Consider the following 16123-nt stretch of genomic DNA (forward strand, 5'->3'; position numbering starts at 1 on the left):
AAAATCTTCACAAAAGTTCTCACAGAATATAACACATTTTAACACAAAACTACTTTATCTGACAAAAAAAGAAGAAAAAAAGAAAGAAATTGCTAGTAGCTCCTGTCACTCATACTGGAGATATTCTCCATGTTGTGTGACAGGATGGGATTGGTCAAGACTTGGTGCTAAAGACCAAACTGACTGGAATGACCACAAGGAAGTGGATGAGCAGAGATTGACAGGGTTCAGAGAGAGAGAGAGAGACACTTCATTAAGAGTTTTCACACGGTTTGGCTTCAACCCAGCTCTTCTGAAATGAGTTTGCTGGCTGGGGCAATTTAGACACAAATTGAGCACCTGCAGGAAGGTACGACTCAAGACACAGAAATAGCAGTCACTTTGCTAGAAACTGGGACTTCATGTGCAGACAAACTACTGTGGGGATATACTGTGCACCTAAAAAGCATTTGGACGTTAAAGGGATAGTACACTCAAATATGAAAATTGTTTACTCATTGTTTACTCAGTCTTACATCAATTTACTCAGCCTTTCTCTTTTCTGTGGACACAGAACATTTTTTTTTTTTTGGTTCTGCTTGAAAAGTGAGGTATTATTTTATCTATTTAATAGTCGTCCAGAATGATGGTACAGCCAAATCAAAATTTCTTGCAATATTGTCCTGTGTAACACTGTGAAGATGCTTTGAAAAAATCATCATTGTAAAAGCGCTATATAAATAAAGTTGATTGATTGATTGATTGATTTACTGATATTGACTTTGATATTGAAAATGCTTTACAAGGATTTTTTTATAGCATTTAGCTTTAGCTAACTATACATCTGATTTTCAACTTACAAGAAAACAGACACAGCAAAACACAAACGTGTGTGTGTGTGTGTGTGTGTGTGTGTGTGTGTGTGTGTGTGTGTGTGTGTGTGTGTGTGTGTGTGTGTGTGTGTGTGTGTCTGTGTGTGTGTGTGTGTGTGTGTGTGTACTTGAGTTCTTCAGATCCTCTTTTTCTGTCCACAGTGTGAAGATTACATGAATAAGATCTAACAGCTCCAGCCAAGAGACTAATGGTTTGTCACCAGTGTGGTTGACACACCTGCTCCATCGTCCATTTTCCACACCATCAAAGCAGCCCCCTTCACTACAGAACATAAGCCAGCAAACTCAAATCAAGTGTTCACACTATGAAAAGCCATACCAAGGCGCTTCATCCAATTTAACAGAATATCAAAGTGAAACAAAGACGAGATGAAATCAGAAGAAATGCAGTGGGTTAACAAAGGCCTACACAAGGTCTGTGCCAAAATCCATCCCTTCTAAAATGGAAGCTCGTAAAATACAGATTTTGAAATATCTTGCTTTATTTAAAAAAAATAAACATATACAAAACCTTAACGAAAAAAATAACCATGATTTAAATATACCATAATCTATTTTTTAAAACAAAAAGTATTTTGAATGAATGAATGAATGAATGAATGAATGAATGAATGAATGAATGAATGAATGAATGAATGAATGAATATCACAAAATATCACAAACATTTTTAAATGATCTGATGTTTCTGTATATTAGTTGCACCACAATAAATTACAAATGTTTTCCAAATACTAGTAAGCAGTGAAACAGTTTTGTTAAAATTCTTTTTTTCTAATAAATAAGAATAATAGGGTTTTCTTTACAAGAATTTACCCCCCCCCCCTGTTTTCATCAACATTTATTTAAATTTAGAATTTAAATTCTTTGCATCTGTTTTCAAAATGTCTCGCATCAATCAATCAATCAATCAATCAATCAATCAATCAATCAATCAATCAATCAATCAATCAATCAATCAATCAATCAATCAATCAATCAATCAATCAATCAATCAACTTTATTTATATAGTGCTTTTATAATGACGATTGTTTCAAAGCAGCTTCACAGTGTTAAACAGGACAATATTGCAACAAAATTTGATTTGGCTGTATAGTTGTTCTGGAGAAAACAGTGATGTCATCAGCTTATATTAATGTATCAAATAGTGGCAATGTTGGCATATCAGTATTATAGTTTATAGAATGGAATAAGACCTAATTATTTATTTTATTTGTAAATTTAGTTGAATATCATCCAACATTTTTTTTTTTTTTTTATTAAACTAACCGTCACAAAAACAGTGTTGCTTTTTGAATTTGCTCAAAAGAAGGTACTGTATAATCTCTTAGAATTTTTTTTTTTTTTTTTTTTTTTTACATTTGGAGCATGTTTATGATCCAGAGGCAGGTTTTGGAATAGAACTAAAGACTTTTACACCACCACCCCCCACCCCCAAAAAGAAAGCAAAACATGATACACAAAGAAAATTCAAAAGCTATCGGCTGTGTGTGTAGTCTATATTAATCAGAACATCACATGTCTAGAGGTCTTTCAGGGGAGAGAGGGCAGGGACAGGTCCAGGGGGTGAGGGGGCAGTAGATGGGGGTTTTGGAGTGAGATTTGGCATAAGATGACAGCTAATCTAGGTCTGGAATTACTGTCAAAGGGCCAAGCCAGGCCAAACACCAGCTGTAGCAGCACATGAAGCTTCTCCAGATGTCTCCTTGCCTTATCATTGTGGTCCAGAGAACAACCTCATTCACACTGCATGACTTTATCCCTTTCTCCATTTTTGTCACTTTTTTCTTTGTCCATCATCAATACTTTAAACACCCGTGCTTAAATAAAAGGCAACATGGACTACATCACTGATGTTGTCCTAGTTCGCCTCGTACCCAACAAGCTCAATAAAACATCTAAAAAAACTGAAAAAACAACTCATGTTCATCTTATAGCGCCCTAGCACTTCGATATTTCTCTTCCTGGCAAGGGAAAATGCTTCATTCTCTGCGGAGATGCGTGTACTCTGTCTTATTTTCTTCTTGTGTGTTTTTGTGTCAGTTTGCCTCTAATCACAGCTTTCCAGTAAACGATATCGAGAGCTCGGCGAAGAGTAATGGAAACAGAACTTCGCCATAGGACCCTCCTGATGTTTATGGAGCTCTAAATTTAATCACCCTGCCATAAAAACATGTGTTAGCGGGCCTTTAATACAAAGTGCGTTATCATTACTACACATTCCGTGGGTCAGGCATATCTCTTTCAGATTCATATGGTGCATTACGCCTTAACAAATCAATATCAATGCCCCTTCCTCCCTTTCACTCCCAGATGTCATTAAATCTGGAGTCGTCGGCCAAATGATCCAACACACTGAGGCAACACGTCATTCCCTTTGATTCAAAAGTATCTTGTTATAAAAAATGACCTTACAGTCGGTGGCTTGTGGGTACAGGGTGGTGGAGGGGGGAGATGACAGATGGAAATATCAATAAGTGAGCCCGGAATGTTTAGAGAGAGCTAATGCATGCAGTTAGGTGAGCTCGCTTCATCAATCACACTGTATTCACCGGTCTACCTCCTCATGTCTTCCGAGCACAGTCCTGATCAGACCTCCCTGAACTCCTCTTCCTCCACTGCTACATCAACAGCTGATCTCATATCAGCTCTAAATGAGCTGTATAGTCTCCCTTACTCGGTGTGATATTTTCATCATGTCAACAATAAAGTTAGAATCCAGGTTGATGAGGCCAGAAAGTAACCTTATTTGTTTTTTGAAAGCCAAGAAAGAAAAAAAGAAAGACAAATATAAAAATCATACAACATTTTATCATTAACATCTATCCTCATTTTAGGAAAGTGAATTTGAATGAAGAACAAAATGGGACCCTTGCTGAAGTTTTCTCAGAACTTTCTTTTAAGCAAAATACCCTCAACATTTGTCTCATTAGAAAATATCGCAATAATGTGGGTTGAGATTTGTCAAGATAAATGGTGTAATCAAAATTCTGAATGCGCATCTGAAATCTGAGCATTGCTACTTCACCTTCATTTAAAAAAAAATTATGCCTACAATTGACAATTGTTTCTGCAATGCAATGCAATGTTCCTCATGACCATAACCCAGAAACAGATCTGAGCCTGTAATGAAACATAAAAACAAAAAAACACTTAACACTATACGACATTTAACACCATACAGCAGAAATGAAGGTAAGCAAAAAATTATTGAAGCATATTTATTTTTAAGGCTGATATACTTTTCTTAATGCATTGTGTTTCATTCATTACTTTATTACTTTACTAAAAAAGCAAGAGAATTTAAGATTTAATTTATTTCTAATGTGTGCCATTGGTGAGGTCGTGAGATATCTAAGTTTCTTGCACTTCCCATCTGGAGGAAATGTATGTGTGCAGAAATCCAACTCTGAATTTGGGGGCTCTTTGGGCCTTTGGTTCATTCTTCAGCCTCTATCATCCCCACAGGACATCAATTAATCAGACCAAACCACTCTCGTTTGGCGTGTTTAGAAGGAGGGTGACTCTCTGGGTGAACTTTCCTGGCGGTTGCGGTTAAAGAAGGGGTTTGAAGTGCTGTGATTTACGGCAGTGTCTGGCCGGCAGAGAGCCTAAGATCCAGATTTCAGAACTTCCTTTAGTAAATGTTTGCCTCTAGGAGATCCTTTTTTCCAGGCCCATACTAGGAAGAATCTTTAATAGAAGAGGTTAAAACCAAGAACACAGATCAGATAAGAAAGAATTCATGATTTATAATGGTATTTAGAGGCTCCTGGCTTGCACAATTAGAGTCGCTTTGACTATTTGAGCCTTTAATGTTTACCGAGCAATGTTGTGAATTTCAGAATTGGACTAATGAAGTGGAAAAGTGGCTTTGAGTGTTTTATAAATAAAACATCTATGGATTATATTTCTACAACCACTGAAGGTTGGGGTTGGGCGGGGGTCTGCCTCTGTACAACTGGAGAAAGACAGTCCAGCTGTCTGCATGGAGAGATAAATAAGACAACCCTGTTCATCTTTAGAATGCCCTATACTCTAAGCCAAGTCATTCATTATATTTTTCACTACAGCTTGCCACAGAGCAGATGCTAATGTTTGCCAAGCTCTGCTAGGTCAAACAAAAAATATGAGTTTGTTAACTTCTTGTGGAGTTTGGCACTCATTTAGAAGTTCTTGTTGGTTTTGTCTGTCCTGAACCTTTAGTTGAGTTGCAGCCAAAGCAAATATATGTGTTTATTTTGCAATTAACCAATGACCTGGCCATAATAGTTTAGGGCAAACACAGCCAACTAATAACCTGGCACAAGCCTCACACACTCTAGGGCAATTCTCCTTTAAATGCATCACCACCTCCGGCGTGCTGCAGGGCTATATGATGGGCCCGCATGAGTTTCATGCCAGCGATTATGTTGAACTGAGGGGGAGGGCGGACAGAGTTTAGCATGAGTGTGTGTTTGTGTGTATGTGCGCGAGAATGGCCCTTTGTGCCGACGGCTCTGGGTCTGGAACCCATTTCCACATGCTCAGCTTGGGCTTGGTCTGTGGACTACCTCTCCCCATGTGGAACATGTTTATTGTTCTTTGTGTCAGGCAGACGCTGAGACCTCCATAGCCCCCTCTTCCCTCCACATCTCCCCGCAATCTCTCCTGTTATTCCAACTCTGCTTGAGCAATTTTTCTATCACAGCATTTATGCAAACGTTATCCCAGCTGACGTTCAGCCAGGGCTAAAAACAAACGTTGTCAGGTAGAGGGAGGTTGGGGGTTGAGAAAAATAAAACAAACAAAAAAAGAAAAAGAATAGGACAAAAGCCCCAGAGGACAAAATACATGTGCAATAGTTGTTTGTGCTCCTTTTTTAACACTTCTTTAACACAAAATTACACATTCAGGTGAGTAGGTCTCCATGTGCATAATTGTCCAGGCACTATGCGTTCTCTTGGAAGGTCCATGTTCACATCCAGCATCTCTTCACATGCCATCCTCATTTACTCTGGGCCATCGTTAGATAAAAGTGCCCTGTCCTTGCAGCAACACTACACCCCCCTTGTTTAATTATATTTTTATGCCTCAGCCTGCTTTGTAAGACCTTTTAGTCACTAAAAGACAGTGGGAGAAAATAGAAGTGACCAGTGCAGCCCGGCAAATGAAAGAACTGCAAACAAATCTGTGTTCTATCATCAAAAGCAGAACAAAAGCCAGAGCAGCTGCGCTGGGATGCTCTCTGTCATTGTACTGCAGCTCTAATGGGCTGCTAATGGAGAATGTTTACACACACAGCAGCTTCACTACCTTAGTTTAGCTACTCTGCATGCTTACAACCTTGTATCTAGGAAGTACTTATTTATACATATTATTATATATTTTTTTAATTCCCATTTTCACTTTTCGTCTTTAATCAACCAGAACATTATAGAAGCAACAGGAAACAATGGGAAAAGGGATCGGGAAATGTCCTGAGATGGATCACCTCCAACATGAAGGTCTTCTGGATGAGGATACAAAATTACTCTGAAACAGATTCAATGATTTAGCATTTAAAATAATTTTTATAATTCTTATTTATATACAGTGAGGTCTAAAAGTCACTATCATTCCTAAAATTAGGGGTGAATTGATATAAAAATGCTGTCTGTCTGACACTTATGATTATTTTTAATTATAACTGATAAATGATACTACTATTCTATACTTTTCTAAATAAATTAAAAATAAAATCCACATGTACATATAGGCATCACAATATTATAATGTAACAAAATAAAATAGATATTAATTTAGATATTTGCAAAAAAAGTACTGTTTTTTACAATTGCTATGCCAAATTTGTCAAAACCTTTAACACATTTCCTAAACTCAATGCAGCTAGTACAACATCTGTATGTGTGGGTTATACAAATAACACATTTCTTGTTGCTTTGACATAAAATGCACATAGTTAACACATATTTAAAATGCTTGAACTTCTTTTACACACAAGCTCAACCAAGACAAAAACAATGGATTTTTACTGCCAAATTTACCAGTGCTTTAACACTGTATGTCAGAACAGATATCACCATGTTCTAAACCTAACCTTATAGGTTAAAGTCAAGATAGACAGCTGTTCATATTGTGAATTGAAACACAAATATATACCCTGTATTTCATTACATATTACATGCTGTCACGTTACATTTGTTACTGAGAAACAGCTGATTGAAGGTTTGCAAATATATATAAAAAAATAAAATAAAAAAAAGCTGATTTTCATCTAGGAATTGTTCTGGTGTTGATGTTCTTTCATTCACATGTCCATATACAGTAAACATGGGCATCTTTGGGCTGATCTTGTGTGAAAAAGGAACAATATAGAGCAACACAAAGAAAGTAAGCAAAATGCCTGCATGATGGAGAGGAAGATGAGTACCAGTCAAGAGAAAGGATTGGGACGAGGACAAGGTAGAGATTGAGGAGTTAGAATACATGGTGGTGCTCAAAGAAGGGCCAGAATTAGGGTAACTGATGAAATAAGAGCTACTATCATAGACCATGTCATAAACCATAGGCTATCATACAAAGAGGCTGGTGAACGAGTACAGCCAAATCTCAGTCGGGACACAGTAGCATCCATTATCCAGGATTTTCAAGAAACGGATATTGTTTAAGGGCTTCTCCTACTGCAAAGTGTAAATACTTTTACCATGTTTTACAGTGACTATATGCCTCTGGTCTCTAATATGTAACTGTATTTTGTCTATCTAAAGATTCAATATCTAACTCACACAGGGGGCAGAGGAAAGCTTCAAAATGAAGAACAGGAACTTGCAATAGTCAACATGATGATTGCTGATAATGAAATAAAACTAAAGGGCATTCTATAAAGCTACTCTGAGATGGGTCATTTATTTTTTGTATTGAATTTCTGCAGCAAAAGAAAAAACATTCATGCAATTTACTAAACCCAACAAAACAAAAATGTGCAGAGTCTTCAAAAGACACAATCTATGATCAATACAATATACTATCTATTGTATAAGGGCAGACCTGACAAATAAAATAATGCAGTTTCTGTAATTCCATCTGATGTTAGCATTTGTTATGACATTGTGTTATGATAGACTAAATGTTAATGTTGGAAGAGAACGTGTTAGTTTTGAAAAGATATTTGATTAGATATGTTTGCAGTGTTTTGGTAGACAGTGTAATGTGTTAGGCCGGGGACACACTGCAAGCGTGTCGTGAGCGTCTCGGCTGCGTGGCGTGTCCGTTTTTATTTCGGCTCCCATGTTAACCGGTTAGCGCTTGCATACTGCCTGCGTCAGCCGCGCGGCTCACGCGCGGTCCGAGCTGCGCGGAAAACGCGTGCATGCTTCAAATAGAAGAGTCGCCTATTTTTCACGCGACACGCGAGCGTGTTGGAAGCGTTTCTAGGCAAAACAGCATAGGAAATGGAGTTTATATGCCATTTTGACACAAATACATATTAATAAATGACATTTTCATGTGTGAAAGTCTTTAGGTTAACATAAATGCAGATATGCCTACTTGTAATAACAAAAAACAACATAATTATCGTTTTGAAATATTAAACCTGTCAATACAGAACGAAATATTCTGTAGCCTATTTTGCCGTCAATGCCATATATATGTATGGTCAATAGGCTACTGCCGACGTTGTCTTTGCTGTATCAATAGGCAATATATTTATATTTAACATAAAGTATAGGGCTTCCCAGCAGCAGCAGCGCCGCGTCTGACACGCTTCTGGTGTGCAAAGACAGAGAAAACCCTGCGCAGCCGCCCCGCGGCTGACACGCAGCAGAAACGCCACGCTTGCAGTGTGTCTCCGGCCTTAGTGTATTATTGTATTTCGAAAATTAATGTTAGAGTTTAGTTTACAATGTGTGATTTTGAGCATGAAATTAATATATATATATATATATATATATATATATATATATATATATATATATATATATATATATATATATATATATATATATATATATATATATATATATATATATATATATATATTAATATTGTGATATATTATTACAATTTAAAATATTTGTATTTCAATTTATTATACTTTAAATTATCATTTATTTCTGTGATGCAAAGTTGAATTTTCAGGAGTGTTACTCCAGTCTTCAGTGTCACATGATCCTTCAGAAATCATTCTAATATTCTGATTTATTATGAGTGTTGAAAACACTCTGCTGCCTAATATATTTGATGAATAAAAGGTTCAAAATAACTGCCTTTATTCAAAATAAAAACAAAAATTTTAAATAATATAAATCTCCTTTACTATCAATTTTTATCAATTTAATACATCCTTGCTGAATAAAATTATTGATTATTTATATTGTTGTTACAAAATATTTATATTTTAAAAACATTTGCTTCTTTTTTTTTTGAATGTTTTTTTTTTTTTTGTTAACATTTACTGAGCAGCCTTATAAGTTATACCTTTCACCAAAATACATTCTGTATTTTTTTGAATGTTTTTTTTTTTTTTTTTTTTTTCTATTCATCAAAGTATTATAAAAAATTATCACAGGTTATGAAAAAATATTAAGCAGCAGAACGGTTTCCAACTTTGAAAATGAATCATCATATTAGAATGATTTCCGAAGGATCATGACACTGAAAACTGGAGGAATGATACTGAAAATTCAGCTTTGCGTCACAGAAATAAATTATCATTTTAGGTATAATAAATTGAAAACAAATTATTTTAACTGTAATGATATATCACAATTTTGGATCAAAGAAATGCAGCCTTGATGAGCAGAAGAAACTTCTTTCAAAAACATTCTTTATTATATATATATATATATATATATATATATATATATATATATATATATATATATATATATATATATATATATAATCTCATATACACAAATGTTTCACAACCCTAAACCTTTACAGGTTTGTATCATATTTTAAATCCTAGATTTGTCTCAAGATAAGCCACTGTATTTATGAGGGTTTTCTTTTTCTTTTAAATGAACTTTTTCTCAAACTTTATGATAAATACTGTTATTAGGAGCTGAGGATGTCTGGCATTTATTTCAAATTTGCACGTTTGGATCTCATCGTCACCACAAGCTCTGACGGTGAGTGTAATGAGGCTTCTGGGATTTAATGGAAGAAACTTCCTCATACCTGCAGATGCCTGTTGAGAAGCCACTCTACATCCCGTCTTTATCTCTCACCCACCACCCCCCTCCAAATACACACTGCCTAAAACAATGTACACCGTTCCACCTTTTACAACACACAATGCTTAAAACACCACAAACCACCCACAACAATCACAGACTTCCTACAACACACACACTCCCACCCAAAATACATAATCTTCAGAGTGAAGAAATTATTTATTTCCTCCCAAATTCAACAAAAAACAACAATCTATCTGCAGGGTTTCAGAAGCAGGGAATAGACACACATTTGTAGGCCTGTGTGTGAATGAGAGAAACAGCAGTAGTTTGTGGTTCATAATGGCAGACAAGAGAGATTAAAAGGGATTTTTCTGGCACACAAACCTTGAAAACAAGGTTTAACTGAAGCAAAAACACACATGCACCTTCACACAATACACTGAAAAAAAAAAAACTGGTGTAGGATTTACTTTGAAACAACTCAGAAATTCCTAAATTTCACAAATAATTAGAAAGAGAAGCACATTAAATTAAACATGACATTACAACAAGGGCTAACCATGTCATGAGCACTGGGGGAACCAATTTTTGTATTATTATAAAGCATACAGAAACAGATTAGTGAATGGAATTCTAGGTCTAATTCTAGTTTGGAAATAATAATTGTAGGACTATTTGCAAGTAATATTTTAATTAATTTGTGTCAAATATATTGTTAGTCCCGATATTCGAGATACGCTTAGTTACGTCTTTGGTAGCTATGGCCCTTCATGTCTAACTTTCAAATTTTATTATAATTACCAGCACAATCCCCTAATGAGTTAAGATTTATTTATATTATATTTATATATATTACGCACATATTGCAAAAATTGCATACTGTACACAAACACACACACACACACACACACACACACACACACACAAACACAAACACACACACAAACGCACGCACGCACGCACGCACGCACACACACACACACACACACACACACACACACACACACACACACACACACACACACACACACACATACACACACACACACATCATTAAATCCTAAATCGTCACTAACTCTAAAAGTATTCTATGAGCAGAGATATTTAAATAAAATATAACTCACAATCACTTGCTTGACTATATGTAAAAACAGAAAAGTGTTGAGCCATGATCTGGCGTTCTCTGCTCTGTTATCACTTAAATAATTCTTAAAGCTGGCTGTGACTGGCTTTCCCAGCTTATTTCAGCAGTCATAGCACTGGAATCAAATGAATGAATGAATGAATGAATGAATGAATGAATGAATGGATGAATGAATGAATGAATGCATGAATGAATGAATGAATGAATATTATTATTATTATTATTATTATTATTATTATTATTATTATTATTATTATTATTATTATTATTTAAGAAATGTTTTCTGCAAGAAAATGTATAATTGTCCAAAAGAAAAACAGTTGTCAACATTGATAATAAGAAATCAATTGATTTCTAAAGGAGCATGTGACACTGACAAATGGAAATTTAGCTTTGTCATCAAAGAAATAAATTACATATTAAAATATGAAATATATTTAAGTAAAAATGGTAGATATTTATTCGATTTTTTAAACAATATTTCATAAAAATAATACTGTATTTTTACCTTAATTTTGATAAATAAATGCAGACTTAGAGAGCTGAAGTGACTTCTTTTTTAAAATCATTAAAAAAACCTTACTTAAACTTTTTAATGATATTGTACAAATATATTCGTATACATACAGAGAGGTTAAGTGTTAACCCTTTCTTACCTCAGCCATATGTTACCAGTTTCAGGTTGTATAAAATGTGGATTTCATGGCATAGTACCAGATTACTGCGATTAAAGGGAATAAAATCCATTCTCTTTGCATGTTACATCCTCTAGGGGGCTGCTGGGATCTGCGCTGTGTCATTGTGAGTGCTTTTTGCCACAGTGTGATAACATGCTGTTTTTCTCATCATGGGGTGAGTAAACACCTGTCTTAGAAAATACACCATCGCAAACAAACAAACAAGAGAGCAGCGAGATGCTCGGCATGTGGGGCACGCTCGTGCGTACTGACGCATGTACACATGCATGTAAAACTAAACACATGCATATGCACACAACCCTGTAAACCTCATACACACACTCACATACGCACACTCACACACGGCTAAAAACTCCCTACCCCTAAACCTACCCATTATAGAAAACTTTCTGCATTTTTACATTTTCAAAAAACATAATTTAGTCTGATTTATAAGCTGTTTTCCTACATGAATAATGATTTTAGATATTACTGTCTTATGAGAGCATTTTGTCCGTGGGGTTTACTACGTAGGGTAACTGGACACACACACACACACACACACACACACACACACACACACACACACACACACACACACACACACACACACACACACACACACACACACGGCTAAAAACTCCCTACCCCTAATAGAAAACTTTCTGCATTTTTATATTTTCAAAAACATAATTTAGTACGATTTAAGTTGTTTTCCTAAATTGGACCAAAACATTTCCTCACAAGGTCATGTTTCTAAATGTGGCTCCTTGTCCAATGAACCACACACACTCTAATGCCCTCTGCCTAATTGTCACTCCCATAACAAACACAAAAAAGGAGTTTGAGAACACAGCTCTCAGGTTTCTTCCTCTCTCTGTAAAAAAAGGGCTGGGTTTGTCAGAGGGCATCAAACAGAAAATGATGGTAATGCCATGCACTCTAAAGCTAAGTGTATCACTCGTCCCACTCTCCCTGACCTGCCCTCTTTGTCTTTTTTAACACCATTAGCAAAGTGCAGTGTAATAACGTTATAGGCCCACCCCCGGCCCGCAAGAGAAGGATTGGGTGACGGACTCTCATCTACTCGCCGCTCTCATCTTGCCCGGCTTCTTTTAAAAGGGCTTGATGTATTCTTTTCTTTCTCGTCATTTCCTCACCGTAGCCCCACTCAGTCAAACATCTTGCACTGAATCCTTTCCCCTAAAAGCACTAACCACTGTTCTCCATGCTTTTCTTGAGAAGAAAGTTTTAAAAAAAGATCCCTAACATGATATGTTGACCCAAAAATGAGCTAATTTTGTTAAGAAAGAGCCGTCGTGCGTTGGCTATGGGCTTACAGAATGTCTGCTTTTGCTAACAAAGGAAATTAGACAAAACAGGAGGAAACATGATAAACCAAACAATGTGTTTTGTATATACATGAGAGATTATACCACAGAATATTATATAGCCTATATAAATAATAAAAGTAAACAAAAAATAATAATACAAATATATATATATATATATATATATATATATATATATATATATATATATATATATATATATATATATATATATATATATATATATATATATATATATATATGCTCCATGGATGCCATGAGCAATAAGCAGTTTTGATAACTTCTGGCATTTTGTAAACTTCAATCCAAAACCCTTACTAGAGACCCATATCTAGTTCCAAAAAAAAAAAAAAAAAATCTTTCTCCTTTCAAACTAATCTCTGTATTTGACTACATATTATAGGGTGAATTCGGGTAAAGTGGGCTATTTAACCATTACTGTGCTCAAAGGGTTGACACTTTCAGAGCATAACAAAGGTCTTTACTTTAAGGGACACTATTTCTTTAAATTATAAAATAGTTTGGGCTTATGCAATTGCATTTGGGAGTACATGTCATAGTTACATCACTGCACTATGATGGCAGAAAAACGTGGTTACAAGAGGAAGAAAACAGGCGAGATCCAAGCACAGAATGTGTTTGGCCACACCTTCAAGGAGGACAAGGTGAAGGTATAACTTATAAGGCTGCTCACTAAATGTTAACAAATATTATTGTGACAGTTCCTGTTTGTTTCTTACAGTTAACATGGAATGAAATGTTAGTTTTCTTGTAAGGTGTTTAAATATTGGTGGCCCACTTAGAAAAAAGAAAGACAAGTGGGCAAGGGGGATTCAGGTAAAGTGGGCCACCTTCAAACTTCATTAATTATACTTAAATGAGTTAAATAAATTGACATTCACTGGTTATTGTATAGTTGAAATGTATAATATAAAACACAGAAACAAGTGTGTAGTCAGGAAAATCACCTCAGAGTTGAAAAAAGGAAAGAAAGAACAGAAAGTTAGGTTTTTGTTAGCCTGTTTGTTGTTGCTTTGTTATGTTTTAGCTTGGTCATTCATACCTCAAAGCTGGAAAAAAGTCTCTATAAATGGGCGTGTAAAGGCTGTGGAAAAGTGGGAGTGTAGAGGGAGGGAAGAGGGGAGACAACAACCAATAAAACACAGACCTACAATACACTCATTATACAGACACATGAATATTAACTCTTTCCCCGCCAGCGTTTAAAAAAAAAAATTGCCAGCCACCGCCAGGGTTTTTGACAATTTTCACAAAAATGTAATAGCCCATGGAATATTTTGTTTAATGAATATCTGAACATGCAATATGTCAAAATAAAGAACTGACCCTCTTCTTTTAAAAAAACAAACCGTTTTATTCTAGCTTCATGCATTCCTTTTTTATCAACACTTGAATATGGGTAGGTTTCATAAAAAAAGCAAAATTTAGAACAAAAAGCTGAAAAAAAAATCACTTTTTTTTGTGTAAGACTGTTTCCAGATCAGATTCAGAGCGACGATAAAGGAGATCGAATCCATCAACACTCCTAATGCTTGCACAGCCATGTAGCTCGTCCCGGGTCCACATTTCATTCAGTAACATTAGGCAGTTTTGATTCATATGCTGTTTATTGATGATGATCAGGTTATTTTACATATGCATATGATTACATGCGATCGTTCGTTTCACTGCATGTAATGTGTTTTGATCAGAAGATTCAGTACTCTCATTCAGAAGATGCGCAATAGCGCCCCCTAGCGTCCGACAGTGAAAACACGGAAACCCGGAAAATTCCGTTATTGGCCTGGAAGCGTTGTCTCACAAATAACGGAAATTTCCGTGTTTGGCGGGGAAAGAGTTAAAATATGAGCGAAGAACACAGAGTTGAGGGCACCTTGATGTGTTTTGAAAATGTAAACTTATGAAAACAAATGACACAAAAGACAATATTTTCACTACGTTTATGAGTACTACATAACAGCACTCGTCAATTTAAGAGAATAAAGGCGCAGTTACTTTGTTGTCTATTGTTCTACATACTTTTTTATGTGCAATTTCTCGTGTCAGATGTATGGGTGTATCAGTGTCCTTATTTTCACATATATTTTAAAATCATACACACTTACATCTAATTAAATAGAGTAAAGATTATGCATATTTGGCGTGCTGTCCAGGGGAGGCTTCATGGGAGGAATTTGACCCAGGGTACCCCCCAGAGTAGTATGCAGAAAATACTGGCTAGTACTTTCCTGTAAAATTTACAGAAAATTTAGTGTACAGTAAAATGTAAGCACACATCAAGGATCACTGTAATATAATTTTAACAGTAATAATTTTTAATGGCATTTAGATAATAAATAATTAGTTGAATTTAACTCTTACAATGCTATATAACATTTACATTTATTCATTTAGCAGACATTTATCCAGACCAACTGAAGAATACAAGAAGCAATCAGTCATGAAGAGGCAATCACAAAAAGTGCCTGAAATACTATGTTTTGGACATTGCTTAGAGTAGCATAAGCTAGAAAGGGGAGGGAATGGGGGGCAGGGATTCTTATTACTGTTTATGATGAGGTTAAGTGCTCAGGGAAGAGATGTCTTGATATTATATTCATTTATTTCAATATTTTATCTTCATTTACAAATGAAAATTTCACAATTCCAGCTTTACAGAGCCCTGGTTCCAATCATTTCTTTGTGCCACCTGGTGGTGATTTTAGTAAGTTTAACAATTGACTGGGTTAAATAATTACTGTATTTTACTACCACAGCTGCGTTAAAAAAGTATATTTAACAGGATAGATTATCAGTCAAAGTTTTTTATTTATTTATTTATTTTTGGGATCAGCACAGAAAAAGCTAATGCACAAGCAAACCCCGGATGCATTCCGTATGGGTATGTGGGCACA

At 35.5% G+C, this 16123-nt stretch overlaps 1 protein-coding gene across 1 annotated transcript in view; it reads right to left on the reverse strand.

The window, feature by feature from the left end:
- Window positions 1-16123, reverse strand: part of LOC137058802 (ephrin-A2-like) — a 166240-nt gene that overhangs the window by 19144 nt on the left and 130973 nt on the right. The gene's annotated exons all lie outside the window — the stretch shown is intronic.

This window comes from Pseudorasbora parva, chromosome 22 (genome assembly GCF_024679245.1).
Source record: "Pseudorasbora parva isolate DD20220531a chromosome 22, ASM2467924v1, whole genome shotgun sequence".
NCBI classification, from domain to species: domain Eukaryota; kingdom Metazoa; phylum Chordata; class Actinopteri; order Cypriniformes; family Gobionidae; genus Pseudorasbora; species Pseudorasbora parva.